This window comes from Papio anubis, chromosome 20, assembly GCF_008728515.1.
Source record: "Papio anubis isolate 15944 chromosome 20, Panubis1.0, whole genome shotgun sequence".
Lineage (NCBI taxonomy): Eukaryota > Metazoa > Chordata > Mammalia > Primates > Cercopithecidae > Papio > Papio anubis.
Genome location: NC_044995.1, coordinates 17,360,850 through 17,377,060, shown reverse-complemented (window position 1 = coordinate 17,377,060; position 16,211 = coordinate 17,360,850).

The window sequence follows — 16,211 nt, the reverse complement described above, 5'->3', positions numbered from 1 at the left end:
CCAGAGATCTCAGCCTGGTCCTCTTGCGAAGTGAGTGGCCAGGGCAGAGATTCCAGGTTAGTCCACGCCTCCCGCCCTCCACAGGTCCTGACCCCAAGAATCAGGGCACTGTGTGTGTGGCAGGGCCTATGCCAAGTGCAAGCACAGCCTAGATGGGTCATCACAGAGTGAAACCCAGCGGTGCAAGCAGCTGTGCTCTCTGCAGTGTGTTGGAGGCTTAGGTGAGGTGGATGCCTTTCTGGAAAAAAAAAAAATGCTAACATTGGCAAAAGAAGAAATAGAAAACAAGACCAAAATAACTGTCTCCTCACTGCACACACACTCCAGAATAAATAAAACGCTTCGGGCTCGAATGCGCTTTCAAATGAGATTTTTTTTTGAGACGGAGTGTGACTCTGTCGCCCAGGCTGGATGCAGTGGCACAATCTCAGCTCACTGCAACATCTGCCTCCTGGGTTCAAGCAATTCTCCTGCCTCAGCCTCCCAAGTAGCTGGGATTACAGGCGCCTGCCGCTGCGCCCAGCTAATTTTTTGTATTTTTAGTAGAGACTGGGTTTTGCCATCTTAGCCAGGCTGGTCTTGAACTCCTGACCTCGTGATCCACCCGCCTCGGCCTCCCAAAGTGCTGGGATTACAGGCGTGAGCCACCGTGCCTGGCCTCAAATGAGATTTACCAGACTCTGAAAGAGCAGGTAATTCCTTCTACCTCGTGAACAAGTTGTTCCAGAAAAGAGAATAGCAGTTCAGGAGGCCGCTGTGACTGTGGTTCCAGACTCAGATAAGGACTGAGAAGAACAGAGCATCTCAGAAACACAAGGCTCAGCCAGGGTGCTCGGCGACCCCACAGGCACTGAGAACAGCTAGCTCTAGGAGCTGCCCACGCTCCTGCTGAAGAAACCATGGGCTCAGAGACGGGAGCTCCTGTACCCAGTCACATGTGTGACCCCTGGTGACTGCTGGTTTTGGTGCCTTCAGTCACTCACTGCAGGTTTGTTTCTTTTTGTTTGGGGTGGGGGGGGGGGGGTTTTTTTTGAGAGACATGTTACTAAGTTGCCTAGGCTGGTTTCGAACTCCTGGCCTCAAGCGATCCTCCCTCCTTGGCCCTCCAAAGTGCTGGGATTACAGGCGTGAGCCACCACGCCCGGCCCACTCAACTGCAGTTTGAAGGCACGGCTTTGGGCGGCGCGGGGTGAAAGCTGCCCGAGGTCCCGTTCCTCCCCACGTGGCTTCCTCCAGCGGGAGCCAGTCAGGTAAACAGACCCCAACCAGAGTTGTTTCACATGGCGGGATTTGGTAAAGGTGGTTGGATCATGACAAAGCTTTGAGAAGGCTGGAGGAGCCACAGAGGGCCAGGTGCCCAGCGATCATTAAAGACAGGAGGCTGCTGCCACCTGTGTGGCTGGAGGAACAGAAGGGGCTGATGGCATTCCCCAAATCTCAGATGGTCACTCTCGCCTCTGCCCGGCCAGAGCAGAGTAGCTTCGTCCAGCTTCCCGCCCTGGACTCTCACCCAGGAGCCTCCTACCGGCAGACCCACCCCGACCCCGCTGGCCCAGGGGGTCTACAGATGCATGTGTCAGGCGTCCGCCTGGAGCGGAACAGGGGAGCGCTTAGGACAGGGGTGCACCAGAGGATTCCCTCTGCCCACATTTAATTGACCAGCTGAGGCGCTCCACGGGAATGAATGACACTCGGCTGGACAGGTGCCATGGGTGAGGGTCAGACCCAGAGGCCCAGGAGGGGCACAGGGATGGATTTGTCCACCTGGGGGCTGGAGGTGCGTTTACAGAGACCCAAAATAAACGATGCAGCCAGGTCAGACCAGCTGTTCTCACAGTGTGGTTCCCAGACCATCAGCATCACTGGGAAGTTACTGGACACGCAAATAAATCCGTGTGCGCCACCCCAGGTGCATCAGATGCTGGTGAGGCCCAGTGATCTGTATTTAACACACCCTCTGGGGGATGCTGGTGCCCGCTCACGTTTGGGAACCCCTGCCATCCACGACTGCTCTTCCGTGTAAAAGGCCTACTTCTGTGGGACTCTGAATTGGTCCTTCCATCTTTTTCCTTCCTCCTGGGACACCTGCCTCTCCCATGTGGTATTAGAGGATTCCTTATGCTCTGAAGGGGGCACAGAGAGAGGAGGGCACTCCTCTTGAAGGACTGACCCAGAGGTTTTGCCATTGCTTCATTGGCCAGAGCTTAGTCACGCAGCCGCACCCAGAGGCAAGGGAGGTTGGGAAATGTAGTGTTTGTGTATGTGTCTAACACAAATTCTATTACCATGCAGTCAGGATTCTCCACCCTTGTTGCTCATTAGATTTGCTGGGCTTCACCCTGGTAATTCTGATTTAGTGACAGCACAGAGAACCCAGAGGCAGACCCAGGTGTGTACAGGAGCTTCATATACGACAAGGAGATTTAATAAGCATGCTGGGGGCCGGGTGCGGTGGCTCATGCCTGTAATCCCAGCACTATGGGGGGCCGAGGCAGACAGATCACTTGAGGTCAGGAGTTTGAGACCAGCCTGGGCAACAAAACGAGACCCTGTCTCTACTAAAAATACAAAAATTAGCCGGACATGGTGGTGGGTGCCTGTAATCCCAGCTACTCGGGAGGCTGAGGCATGAGAATTACTTGAACCCAGGAGGCGGAGGTTTCAGTGGGCCGAGATCGCATCACTGCACTCCAGCCTGGATGACAGAGTGAGTTTCTGTCTCAAAAAAAAAAAAAGCCAGGCACGGTGGTTTACACCTGTAATCCCAGCACTTTGTGAGGCTGAGGCGGGCGGATCACCTGAGGTCAGGAGTTCAAGACCAGCCTGGCCACCATGGTGAAACCTCATCTCTACTAAAAATACAAAAAAATTAACTGGGTATGTGGCTGGTGCCTGTAATCCCAGCTATTTGGGAGGCTGAGGCAGGAGAATCGCTTGAACCCAGGAGTCAGAGATTGCAGTGAGATGACAGCGCGCCACTGCACTCCAGCCTGGGCAACAAGAGCAAAATTCCACCTCAAAAAATAAGAATAATTTTCATTTGTAATAGGTATCAGAATGGGGGAAAATATTTGCAAAGTCTAACACTTAAGATATCTTCTTCACAAGAAAAAGAGACCAGCCATAACAGGACAATGGGCAAAGGATATGAACAGGCAGTTTAGAGAAGAAAGAACTCAAAGGCCAGTAAGGGTGTACGTAGCCGCTCAAAGTCGTTAGTCATCAGAGACGTGCACATTCAAACCATGCCATGGCGTTTTACACCATGAGTCTGATAAAAACAGATGCGGCTTAGTCAAGTGTTGCGTATATGTATCTCCCAATGATTCCAATAGTCACACCTGGGTGACTTCCCAAAGAAACTCTCTGGACCTGAGGGAGAGTCAACGAGGATGTTCACTGCAGCATTATTTGTGGGGTGGGGGCTGGAGGCGGCGGCATATCCACCCTAGGGTGGTGGGTGGCTAAACAGAAGGAGTGCACCCCCAAAATTCCTGTGCAGCCAGCAGGTAAGAAAAACAATAATAAGATTTATAATACAAGGCTGGGTGTATACATTGTAAAGTATGGACATAAAACAGTGGTCCTCATTTTGCAAGACCAAATTAGGAGACTCATTTGCATATTAGCATGGCTGCCACTGGGGAAGGAAACGGGCGACGAATGAATGAACCACAGATCTTGGGAGAAATGAAGGCCTTGAAGGCCACGCTGAGGCTTGGTTCTCTAAGCAAAGGGGAACTCCCTTTTGTGTGGCTTGGGGCCTGGTCACAGGTGTTTAAGATAAAAATTACCCAGGTGATCCTAACATGCAGCCAGGATTGAGAATGGGAGAATGGGCCAGGCGCGGTGGCTCACGCCTCTAATCCCAGCACTTTGGGAGGCCGAGGTGGGCGGATCACCTGAGTTTAGGAGTTCCAGACCAGCCTGGCCAACATGGTGAAACCCCGTCTCTACTTAAAATACAAAAATTAGCCAGGCTTGGTGGCGGGTGCTTGTAATCCCAGCTACTCGGGAGGCTGAGGCAGGAGAATCGCTTGAACCTGGGAAGTGGAGATTGCAGTGAGCCGAGATCATGCCATTGCACTCCAGCCTGGGCAACAAGAGCGAAACTCCATCTCAAAGACAAAAAAAATTGATCAAAGTCTGGCTGTGTTCAGGGGCTTCGCTGAGCTCCTAGTTTTGCCCCATTTAACCCCTGTAGTGGTTACCGCCCCCCCGAGGAAAAAAAAAAAGTTACCCCCACCCCCAAAAAAGATAGGTCCACGGAGAATCTGTGAGTGTGGCCTTTTTTGGAAAAAGGGTCTCTGCAGATGTGTCCTGAGTTAAGGATCTGGAAATGAGGTCACCCTGGTGTATCCGGGTGGGCCCTAATCTACTGAAAAGTGTCCCTTAGAGAAATGCAGAGGGAGATTTGGGGCACACGGAGAAGCAGCCCATCACGGGTTAGAGTGTTGATGCAGCCTGGAGTCAGGAACGCCAGGGGCCTTCCAGGAGAAGCCAGAAGGGGCCAGGAAGCATTCTGAAGGCTTCAGAGGGAGGACAGCCCTGTCCACACTTGCACTTCAGACTTCGGCTTCCAGAACTGAGAGAATACGGTCAGGCATGGAGGCTCACGCCTGTAATCCCAGCACTTTGGGAGGCCGAGGCAGGTGGATCACTTGAGGCCAGGAGTTCGAAACCAGCCTGGCCAACATGGTGAAAACCCGCCTCTACTAAAAACACAAAAATTAGCCGGGCGTGGTTGTGGGCACCTGTAATCCCAGCTACTCAGGAGGCTGAGGCAGGAGAATCGCTTGAACCTGGGAGGCAGAGATTGCAGTGAGCTGAGATCGCACTACTGCACTCCAGCCTGGGGTAACAGAGCAAGACTCGTTCTCAAAAAAAAACAACAAAAAAACAACAACACAGAACTGAGAGAATACATGTGTGCTATTTCAAGCCACCGCATTGGGAATTTGTGATCACAGCCCGGGAAACACGACCCTCGTAGCCGCCTTCTGCGGAACTACTGCACCTTCCTTGGCCTGTTTGACAGATGAGAGACAGGAACAAAGATGTCAGCCTGAGGTCACAGAGCCAGAAAGCGATAGAGGCAGGATTAGAATCCTGGCATCGGGCCTGGGAATCCCTGCACATCCTCACCATGCCACACTGAGAAGTGGGTCAAGGCTGCCTTCACTACCCGACTCATGGGACCACAGTTACGAACAGAAAAGGGCCTGTGTCTTCCCAGGTGGCTGGTCACGGAAGGAGGGCAGGCCCCAAGCCGCAGACTCCGAAAGGGAGGCTATTGCCCTGGGGTGATCCGAGGAGACTTGGGATGGAGAGGTGTTGACTAGGGAATGAGATGGGGCAGTAAGCAGGGTCCTGGACTGCGCTTGGGGGACATGGGGGTAGCTCAGAGCCACGCTTGGGGACTGCTGGATTATACGAAGGTGAATTCTCTGTTCCCTCCTCTCTCTGGATCTTTCTTTTTTTTTTTTTTTTTTGACGGGAGTCTCGCTCTGTCACCCAGGCTGGAGTGCAGTGGCAAGACCTTGGCTCACCGCAACCTCTGCCTCCTGGGTTCAAGCAATTCTCCTGCCTCAGCCTCCTGAGTAGCTGGGATTACAGGCACGAGCCACCACGCCTGGCTAATTTTTGTATTTTTAGTAGAGACGAGGTTTCATCATGTTGGCCAGGCTAGTTTCAAACTCCTGACCTCAAGTGATCTGCCTGCCTCAGCCTCCAAAGTGGTGGGATTACAGGCGTGAGCCACCGCGCCCAGCCTCTTCCTGCATCTTTATCTCTGCCTTCCTTTGTCTCTCTCTCTTTCATTCTCCTGCTTAGTCTTTTTCATTATTTGAACAGGTGGCCCAAGCCCATGGTACAAAATTTAAAAGATCCCAAAGGGAATAAATGGGAAAATCAGCCTCCCTCCCACCTTACCTCCCTCCCCATCCCCAGCCTCTCAGTTCCGCTCCTCAGAGGCAGCCACTGATAACAAGTTTCTTGTGCTTCCTTCCAGAAATGTCTGCATGTACCAGGAAATACTTACATGCATATACAGATGTGTATTTTCCTTCATACAGATGTTAGCATAATGGACCAGGCACGGTGGCTCACGCCTATACTCCCAGCATTTTGGGAGGCTGAGGCAGGTGAATCACCTGGAGTCAGGAGTTCGAGACCAGCCTGACCAACATGGTAAAACCCCGTCTCTACTAAAAGTACAAAAATTAGCCGGGCATGGTGGCTTGTGCCTGTAATCCCAGCTACTTGGGAGGCTGAGGAGGAGAATTACTTGAACCTGGGAGGTGGAGGTTGCAGTGAGCCAAGATTGCGCCACTGCACTCCAGCCTGGGCAACAGAGCGAGACTCTGTCTAAAAAAAAAAAAAAAAAGCTGAATGTTGGCATAATGGACACATCCCTCTGCCCCTTACTTTTTCCTACTTAACAATGTATCTTGGTGGTTGTTCCCTGCTGGTATATAAAAAGCAATTTTGATCCTGTTAGTGGCCGTGTAATATTCCATTGAGCAGAGGAACCATGAATCATGGGAACAGCCACTGTCACTGGACATTTAGGGGGCTTGGAGTTGTTTGGTGTTTTTTATTTTATTTTGTTTTTTATTTCATTTTGAGACAAGGTCTCACTCACTGTCGCCCAGGCTGGAGTGCAGTGGTACAATCTCAGCTCACTGCAACTTCTGCCTCCTGGGCTCAAGTGATTCTTCCACCTCAGCCTCTCAAGTAGCTGGGATTACAGGTGTGCGCCACCATGCCTGACTAATTTTTTTATTTTTATTTATTTTTATTTATTTTTTTGAGACGGAGTCTCGCTCTGTCGCCCAGGCTGGAGTGCAGTGGCACGATCTCAGCTCACTGCAAGCTCCACCTCCCAGGTTCATGCCATTCTCCTGCCTCAGCCTCCCAAGTAGCTGGGACTACAGGCACCTGCTACCATGCCTGGCTAATTTTTTGTATTTTTACTAGAGACGGGGTTTCACCATGTTAGCCAGGATGGTCTTGATCTCCTGACCTCGTGATCCGTCGGCCTCAGCCTCTCAAAGTGCTGGGATTACAGGTGTGAGACACCGTGCCTGGCCAATTTTTTAATTTCTTGTAGAGATGGGGTTTCACCATGTTGCCCAGGCCTTTCTGGAACTCTTGAGCTCAAGTGATCCTCCCGTCTTGGCCTCCCAAAGTGTTGGGATTCCAGGGGTCCTCTCTTCCTGTTTTCTGGCTCTTTGTGTATCTTTTTGCTCTCTCTGCCTCTCCCTGTCCACACGCTTCCCTCCTCCTACCCAACCTCAGTCCTGCCTCTCTGTCGCCCCCTGCAGGGTGAAGCGGGCTCACTGCCCCTCCACCTCACACACCTCTGAAATTTGTATCTGGGGCAGGCAGCACCCACCCCAGCTCACCTTTCTCCTACCCCTGCCCCCTCCCGACCTGGCTGCGCTTTCCCACCCTCCACAGCCCTGATGCAGAGCCCAGGATCTGCTACCCCAGTCCCAGGTGCCAACCCTCCAGGACCCCTGCCCTTCCCCTCTACCAGCAGGCTTGGCCACAGGACACGCTGACTCCTGGGGGTGACGGGTTTTGCAGCAGGTGTGGTGGGAGCTAGGCTTGGGCAGGTTGGAAGCGGTGCCTCGGCTGGGTCAGAGCCTCTTCCTCCTGCCGCCCAGCTGGGCCTTCCTGCCCTCCCTGCCCAGCAAGCAGAGCAACGTCATGTCAGCCCTGAGCTGGGGACAAACAGACCTGCCCAAGGCCCTGCCCTGGTGAGGATGACATTCGGGCAGGGTGAGAGATTGTGACCCAGTGAACACAGCCACAGGCGCAGATGTATTTACAAAGCATGCTGAATGCAAGAAAGGACCAACGGGGTGTGATAGGGAATAGCAGGGGAGGGGAATTTTCCTGGCCTGGGGACGGCCCAGCTCTCTTTCTTTGTACCAGTAGAGAACAATCATCAAGCCATCTTGTTAGGCAGGAAAAAGCAAGAAGGGCGTGTGCCTTATGACAGGATGACTTGTTTCGTTTTGTTTTGTTGAGAGTCTCTGTCACCCAGGCTGGAGTGCAGTGGCGCGATCCTGGCTCACTGTAGCCTCGACCTCCCAGGTTCAAGCGATCCTCCCACCTCAGCCTCCCAAGTAGGTGGAACCACAGGCACGTCCCACCACGCCTGGCAATTTTTTTTTGGTAGAGACAGGGATTTTGCTGTGTTGCCCAGGCTGGTCTCAAACTCCTGAGCTCAAGCCATCCTCCCACCTCAGCCTCCGAAAGCGCTGTAATTACAGGCACTGCGCCAGGCCAGTTTTTTTGTTTTGTTTTGTTTTGTTGAGATGGAGTCTCACTCTGTCACCCAGGCTGGAGTGCAGTAGCGCAGTCTCAGCTCACTACAACCTCTGCCTCACAGACTCAAATGATTCTCCTGCCTCAGCCTCCTGAGTAGCTGGTATTACAGGCACGCACCACCACACCTGGCTAATTTTTGTATTTTTGGTAGAATCGGGGTTTCGCCATGTTGGCCAGGCTGGTCTTGAACTCCTGACCTCCAGTGATCCACCTGCCTCACCCTCCCAAAGTCTCAGGATTACAGGTGTGAGCCATGGCGCCAGGCCATCGGCTGGTTTTTATTTCATCCAGTTCCCTGGTTATCGACAAGGTGATGCTTCCCGGATTTTCATCTCAGCCCCGACCCCTCTCTCAACTCCAGCCCGTACATCCAGTTGTCCTGGCATCGCCCCTGTGGATACCTCGTTCTTAACATATATGCATGGAGTACTTGATTTCCCAAGAACCCCCTCAAAGAGCTGCCTCATTCTCTGTCTGACCTCATCTCCCCTTCATTCTCTTCACCCCACACTGGCCTCCCTGCAATTCCCCAACCCACCAAGCTCTGTCCCACCTCAAGGCCTTTGCACTGACTGTTTCCTCTCCCAGAATGCTCCTCTCCCAGTTCCGCAGCCAGTTCCTTCCCCTTCTTCAGGTCTCTGCTCAAATATCACCTCCTCCGAGAAGCCCTCCCTGACCACCCCAACTAGGCAAGGCTTCCACCTGCTCTTCTCTGCCCTGACAGCCCATTCTTCACCTTCAAGGCACTTAGTGCTGTTTGTCAATTAACTAGTTACTTGTTGACTTGTAACTGATTTCCCTACAAGGCTGCAAGCCCTGTGACAGGAATGGCGTCTGTTCTTTCACAACATTACACCCAAGTGCATAGGGCTTGACCACTGAAGGCATCTCATAAACATCTGTTGAAAGAACAGGTTGTAGAAAGGGGAATGAGAGGCTCTGGCCATTGTTTGCGTTATAAAAATTATACTTTTTACTAGCCTGGGCAGCATAGCGAGACCCCCATCTCTACAAAACATAAAAATTAACTGGGCATGGTGGTGTGTGCCAGTGATCCCAGCCTGAGGTGGGAGAATCACTTGAGCCCAGGAGGTTGAGGTTACAGTGAGCTATGATGGAGCCACTGCACTCCAGCCTAGGTGACAGAGAGAAACCCTGTCTCAAAAAAAAAAAAAAAAAAAAATTACACTTAGGCGGGGTGCAGTGCCTAATACCTGTAATCCCAGCACTTTGGGAGGCCACGGCAGGTGGATCACCTGAGATCAGGAGTTGAGACCAGCCTGGGCAACATGGTGAAACCTCGTCTCTAGTAAAAATACATAATAAATTATCTGGATGTGGTGTCGCATGCCTGTAATCCTAATCCCAGTTACTGGGGAGGCTGAGGCAGGAGAATGGCTTGAACTTAAGAGGCGGAGGTTGTAGTGAGCCGAGATTGCACCACTGCACTCCAGCCTGGGCAACAGAGCAAGACTCCATCTAAAAAAAAAAAAAAAAATTACACTTAAAAGTGTAATACTTAGGCTGGGTGCGGTGGCTTATGCCTGTAATCTCAGCACTTTGGTAGGCTGAGGTGAGCAGATCGCTTGAGGTCAGGAGTTTGAGACCAGCCTGGCCAACATGGTGAAACCCCATCTCTACTAAAAATACAAAAATTAGCTGGGTGTGGTGACAGGTGCCTGTAATCCCAGCTACTTGGGAGGCTGAGATGGAGAATCACTCAAACCCGAGAGGTGGAGGTTGCAGTGAGCCAGGAGTCCCGCCACTGCCTCCCAGTCTGGGAGGCAAGGCAGGAGAAACTCCAACTTCGGGGGTGAAAAGTGTAATACTTAAAAGAAGTAAGTGGAAATGCAAATCAAAAAGGTTCAAGGACATAGAGTACAAAGTCATTGCCCCCAACACACCTTCAGCCACCACCAGATCTCACCCCCAGAGTCTCCTGGAAGAGATCTGACAAATCCTCATTTTGTGTGTGTGTGTGTGTGTGTGTATGTATATATATGTGTGTGTGTGTATATATATATGTATTTTCTTCTTCTTCAGCATCCATTTTGAAGCATAAGACCCACTGTTCCATATCTTGCTTTTCTTTTTTTTTTTTTTTGAGATGGGGTCTCGCTCTGTCGCCCAGTCTGCAGTGCAGTGGTGCGATCTCAGCTCACTGCAAGCTCCTCCCTCCCAGGTTGGCCATTCTCCTGCCTCAGCCTCCTGAGTAGCTAGGCTACAGGCCCACCACCATGCCCGGCTAATTTTTTGTATTTTAGTAGATCACCCGGGTTTCACCCCGTGTTAGCGAGGATGGTCTCGATCATCCCTGACCTCATGATCCGCCCGCCTCGGCCTCCCAAAGTGCTGGGATTACAGGCGTGAGCCACCGCGCCTGGCTATATCTTGCTTTTCTACTTAATAACTGCCTTGTAGATATTTCTTTATCAGCAACATAGAGAGAATTACCATACTGTTTTTGTTTTGTTTCTTACTGAGGTATAATTTACATACAATAAAATACGCCCATTTTAACTCTACAGTTCGCTGAGTTTTGACAAATGTATACACCCATATAATGACAACTGCAATTAAAATGGAACTTTCTCATCAGCCCACAGCGTTCACTCTTGCGCCTTTTTGCAGTTAAGCCCCACCAGCCTCCTGAAATTACAGACCTGCTATCTTTGATTCTAGATTAGTTTTGCTTTTTCCAGAACTTTATGTAACTGGAATCACATAGTCGGTACTTTTATGTCTCGCTTCTTTCTTTCGTTTTTCTTTATTTTTCTTTTATTCATTTATTTACTTCGAATCAGAGTTTCACTCTGTTGCCCAGACTGGAGTACAGTGGCGCAATTTTGGCTCACAGAAACCTCCGCCTCCCAAGTTCAAGTGCTTCTCGTGCCTCAGCTCCCGGGTGGCTGAGATTACAGGCGTGCATCAACGCCCGGCTAATTTTTGTATTGTTAGTAGAGACGGGGTTTCACCATGTTGGCCTGACTGGTCTCAAACTCCTGAGCTCAGGTGATCCACCCTCCTCGGCCTCCCAGAGTGTTGGGATTACAGGCGTGAGCCACTGCACCCGGCTTTCTTTTTTCTTTATGCTCTAAAATCTATCGCTGGCCAGGCCTAGTGGCTCACACCTATAATCCCAGCACTTTGGGAAGTCTAGGCAGGAGTATCTCTTGAGCCGGGGAGTGTGAGACCAGCATGGGAACACAGTGAGACCCCCCATCACTACAAAAAATTTAAAAATTGTAAAATAAATAAATAAATAAAATGTATCGTTGTATTGCCTGTCTTCTTTCATTCATCAAAATGTGTTTGAGAGTCATCTGTGTTTTGTGTGTACCCATAGATCTTCCCTGGGCCAGGTGTGGTGGCTCACACCTGTAATCTAACACTTTGGTAGGCCGAGGAGGGAGGATTGCTTGAGCTCAGGAGTTCGAGGCCAGCCTGGGCAACATGAGGAGACCCCTGTCTCTACCCAAAAAATACACAAATTAGTTGGGCTTGGTGGTGTGTGTCTGTGGTCCCAGCTACTTGGGAGGCTGAAGCAGGAGGATCGCTTGAGCCCAGGAGATGGAGGTTGCAGTGAGCCTAGATTGTGCCCCTGGACTTCAGCCTGGGAGACAGAGCCAGACCCCGTCTCAAAAAAAATAAAATAAAAAAATAAAAAATAGGTCACTCCTCTCTTTGTTGAGGGGTGCTCCATTGTGGTCATTCCGGTTTGCTTATGCACCCACCCATTGCTGGGCACGTAGGTCCCCCTCAGCTTGCAGCTATTATGAAAAAGTACCATGACCAGGTCTCTGTGTGGATGACGTTTCATTTCTCTCAGCTAAATACTTCAGAGCAGGGTCACTGGGTCGTAGGGTGTGAGTGTGTTTGGTTTTATAAGAAATTGTTGGCAGAGCAGGGGGGCTCACGCCTGTAATCCCAACACTTTGGGAGGCCGAGGCAGGTGGATCACAAGGTCAGGAGTTCGAGACCATCCTGGCTAACATGGTGAAACCCCCTCTCTACTAAAAATACAAAAAAATTAGCTGGGTGTGGCGGCACACACCTGTAATCTCAGCTACTCAGGAGGCTGAGGCAAGAGAATCGCTTGAACCCGGGAGGCGGAGGTTGCAGTGAGCCAAGATCACACCACTGCACTCCAGCCTGGGTGACAGAGTGAGACTCCATCTTAAAAAAAAAGAAAAAAAATTGTTCAATCCTTTTCCTAAGTGGTCACACCACTGCTCGTGCTTTCTGCAATTCATGATACACGAGACCTGGCTTTGGGGAAGAGGGCCTGTGTTGGTCACCCAGGTCTTGCCGTATTTGGGAAATACCGTGTCAGGGGCTGAGCCCCCATATTAGGACATTTACCGCCCCCCTGGTGGAGAGAGGGGGAAGTTTGGGACTCACTGTTAGAATGCACTTGGAGGCCAGGTGCAGTGTGGTTCACACATGTCATTCCAGCACTTTGGAAGGTCGAGGCTGCAGTGAGCTGTGATCAGCATCACTGCACTCTGGCCTGGGCAACAGAGAAAGATCCTGTCTCAAAAAATAATAATAACAATGCACCTGGCTTTGCAGGGCCCCGCTGTGGCCCTGGATCCCTCGGATTGGAGTAAAAGGGTTTCTCATGGATTCCGAGGCCCATCACAATGACTGAAGCAGACTCCTTGGAAACACGCATTTTTCAGAGGCTCCTTGGGTGAATCTGATAGGACCTGCCCTAAAGTTTAGGAACCGCTGAGTCTGGGAACCACAAAAGCCCTAAGATGCAAGAGAACAGGTCCTGGAGGCAGAGACCAGTAACCCAGGACCTTGGATGCTGGCCAAAGAGCTGGAATTTTCTCCTGAGGGCACTGGGGAGTCATGGAGGGCTTAAGTGGGGGAGTGACGCATTTCAGGCTTTAGTCCAACCCCTGTGGCTGTCATGTGTATCGGTGTGTGTGGAACAGATGTGGGCAAGGCACCCAGAAAGAAGATCATGTGAAAACCACAGCCAGGCTAGGGGTAGGCAGGAAGGGATGTCAATCTCTACAGACTCCAGTTTTCTTTTTTTTTTTTTTTTTTGAGACGGAGTCTCGCTCTGCCGCCCAGGCTGGAGTGCAGTGACGGATCTCAGCTCGCAAGCTCCGCCTCCCGGAGTTCTGCCCGCCATTCTCCTGCCCTCAGCCTCCCGGTACTTTGGAGACTAATGGCCCGCCATCTTCATTTCGGCTAGTTTTTGTATTTTTTGAAGCCAGAAACGAGGGGTTTCACCGTCCATCAGGATGGTCTTCTCGACCTGTTGATCCACCGTCAACCTCCCAAAAGTCTCCAGTTTCTTTGTTTTTATTTATTGTGTATTTTTTTTGAGATTCTTTTTCTTTCTTTTTTTTTTTGGGGAACGGTCTGCGGCTCTGTTGCCCCGGATGGAGTGCAATGGTGCCATGTTGGTTCACTGCAACCTCCACCTCCCCAGTTCAAGTGATTCTCCTCAGTAGCTGGGATTACAGGCATGCACCACCACGCCTGGTTAATTTTTTTGTATTTTTAGTAGAGATGGGGTTTCACCATGTTGGCCAGGCTGGTCTCAAACTCCTGACCTCAAGTGATCTGCCTGCCTCAGCCTCCCAAAAGTTCTGGGATTACAGGTGTGAGCCACCAAGCCTGGCGTATTATTATTGTTTTTTGAGACAGGGTCTCGCTCCATCACCCAGGCTGCAGTGCAGTGACAGCGCCATCTCAGATCACTGTGACCTCTACCTCCCGGGCTCAAACAATCCTCCTGCCTCAGTTTCCCAAGTAGCTGGGACTACAGGCATGTGCCACCACCCCTGGCTAATGCAGTCTCACCATGTTGCCCAGGCTGGTATCCAACTCCTAGGCTCAAGTGATCTGCCTACCTTGACTTCCCAAAGTGCTGGGATTACAGGCACAAGCTACCGCATCCAGCCACTCTACAGACTCCTGGCTGCCCTTCTGCCTTAGTTGCCTCCAGCTCCCAGCCACTCCCCGCCTTGGTTTCTGACCTGGGCACAGCTCTGACTCCACTCACCAGATACCCCTCCTTCTCCTCCTCCTCCCCCATGGCAATGATGGTTCTCAGGCAGGGTGGGCGGGCAGCCAGGACGAGGGCGTGGGTTTGTGTGCATGTGGTGGTTGGGGGGAGTGTCTGGTTGTGCGTGTGTCGTGGGCTTTGCCAGTGTTTGCCTGGGAATCTGCTGGGGAACTTCCAGGTGCAGTATTTGTTGATCTGCTCCCTCCCCTGGTTTTTCCCCACCCCTCCAGGTACTGGTTAATTCCCAAGTTTCCAGGGCAGTCACTTCACCTCTGTTGCCTCAGTTCCCTGATCTGTCAGTAGAGATACAATTACCAGTTCCCACCTCTGCTGGGTTGTGAGGTTCAAAGAGTCCAAGACTCAATAATGTAACCATCATCTCCTGCTTGCTTCTGTGTGAGACTGTTTCTTCCCAGGGGCGATTTGTTTTTTTGTTTTTTTGTTTGTTTTTGAGATGAAGTCTTGCTCTGTTGCCCAGACTGGAGTATACAGTATCACGATCTCAGCTCACTGCATCCTCCACCTCCCGGGTTCAAGCAATTCTCCTGCCTCAGCCTCCCAAGTAGCTGGGACTACAGGCGCCCGCCACTGCACCTGGCTAATTTTTTTTTTTTTTTTTTTTTTTTTTAGTAGAGATGGGGTTTCACCATGTTGGCCAGGCTGGTCTTGAACTCCTGACCTCAAGTGATCCACCTGCCTCAGCCTCCCAAAGTGCTAAGATTACAGGTGTGAGCCACTGCGCGTGGCCTGTTTTTGTTTTCTGTTTCTTTGAGATAGGGTCTCATTCTGTCACCCAGGCTAGAATGCAGTGTCTCCATCTCAGCTCACTGCAACTTTGACCTCTTGGGCTCAAGCGATCCTCCCACCTCAGCCTCCCAAGTAGCTGGGACCACAGGTGTGTTCCACCACACCAAGATAATTTATTAATTTTTTGGTAGAGATGGGGTCTTTCCATGCTGCCCCAGCTGGTTTCAAACTCGTGGGCTCAAGTGATCCTCCTGCCTCGGCCTCCCAAAGTGTTAGATTACAGATGTGAGCTACCTCGCCCAGCCCTTGGGGACAATTTGAATCTGTGTCTCTGTGTATGTTCTCTAAGCTTCTGTATGCCAGTCTGTCTAACTCGTTGTATACCAGCTGTGCAACCTTGGGTGAGTTACTAGACCTCTCTGTGCCTTGTTTCTTCATCACAAAATGGGCATGACTTCCTAGTCATGTCTGCTTCCTAGGGTGGATGTGGAGACTGAATTAATTGCCTAATTAATTACCTAAGTCCATTGCACATAATGGACTTAGTGCAATGCCTGGCATGCGGGCAGCCTCAATTACATGATCGTCATCACTGGGGCGTGACTTATGTCTCCCACCCCCCAAGTGTCTGTGAGTGTCTGAGCACGTGGGGCAGGAAGTGCCTGTGGAAGCATGTGGAGTTATCTGGGACTCTATGGCACCCGGCCTGGGAAGGCGGCCTCCGTTTCCTCATCTGTAAAATGGGAATAATGATAGCATCCCTCACAGGAGTGGAAAGACCTGTCCCAGAGGACATCTGCCAGCACACAGCTGCACACACACGTTTGCTGTTACTTTTCCTTTACCTATAAAATGCCGATCATAGTAGCACCCATCTTGTCTTTGTAGGAGAATGAAATGAACTTAGAAGCACTCAGTAGAAAGCTCTCACCGTTCGGTGGCTCACGCCTGTAATCCCAGCACTTTGGGAGGCTGAGGCAGGTGGATCACTTGAGGTCAGGAGTTTGAAACCAGTCTGACCAACAGAGTGAAACCCCGTCTCTACTAAAAATACAAAATTAGCTGGGCGTGGTGGCGGGTGCCTGTAATCCCAGCT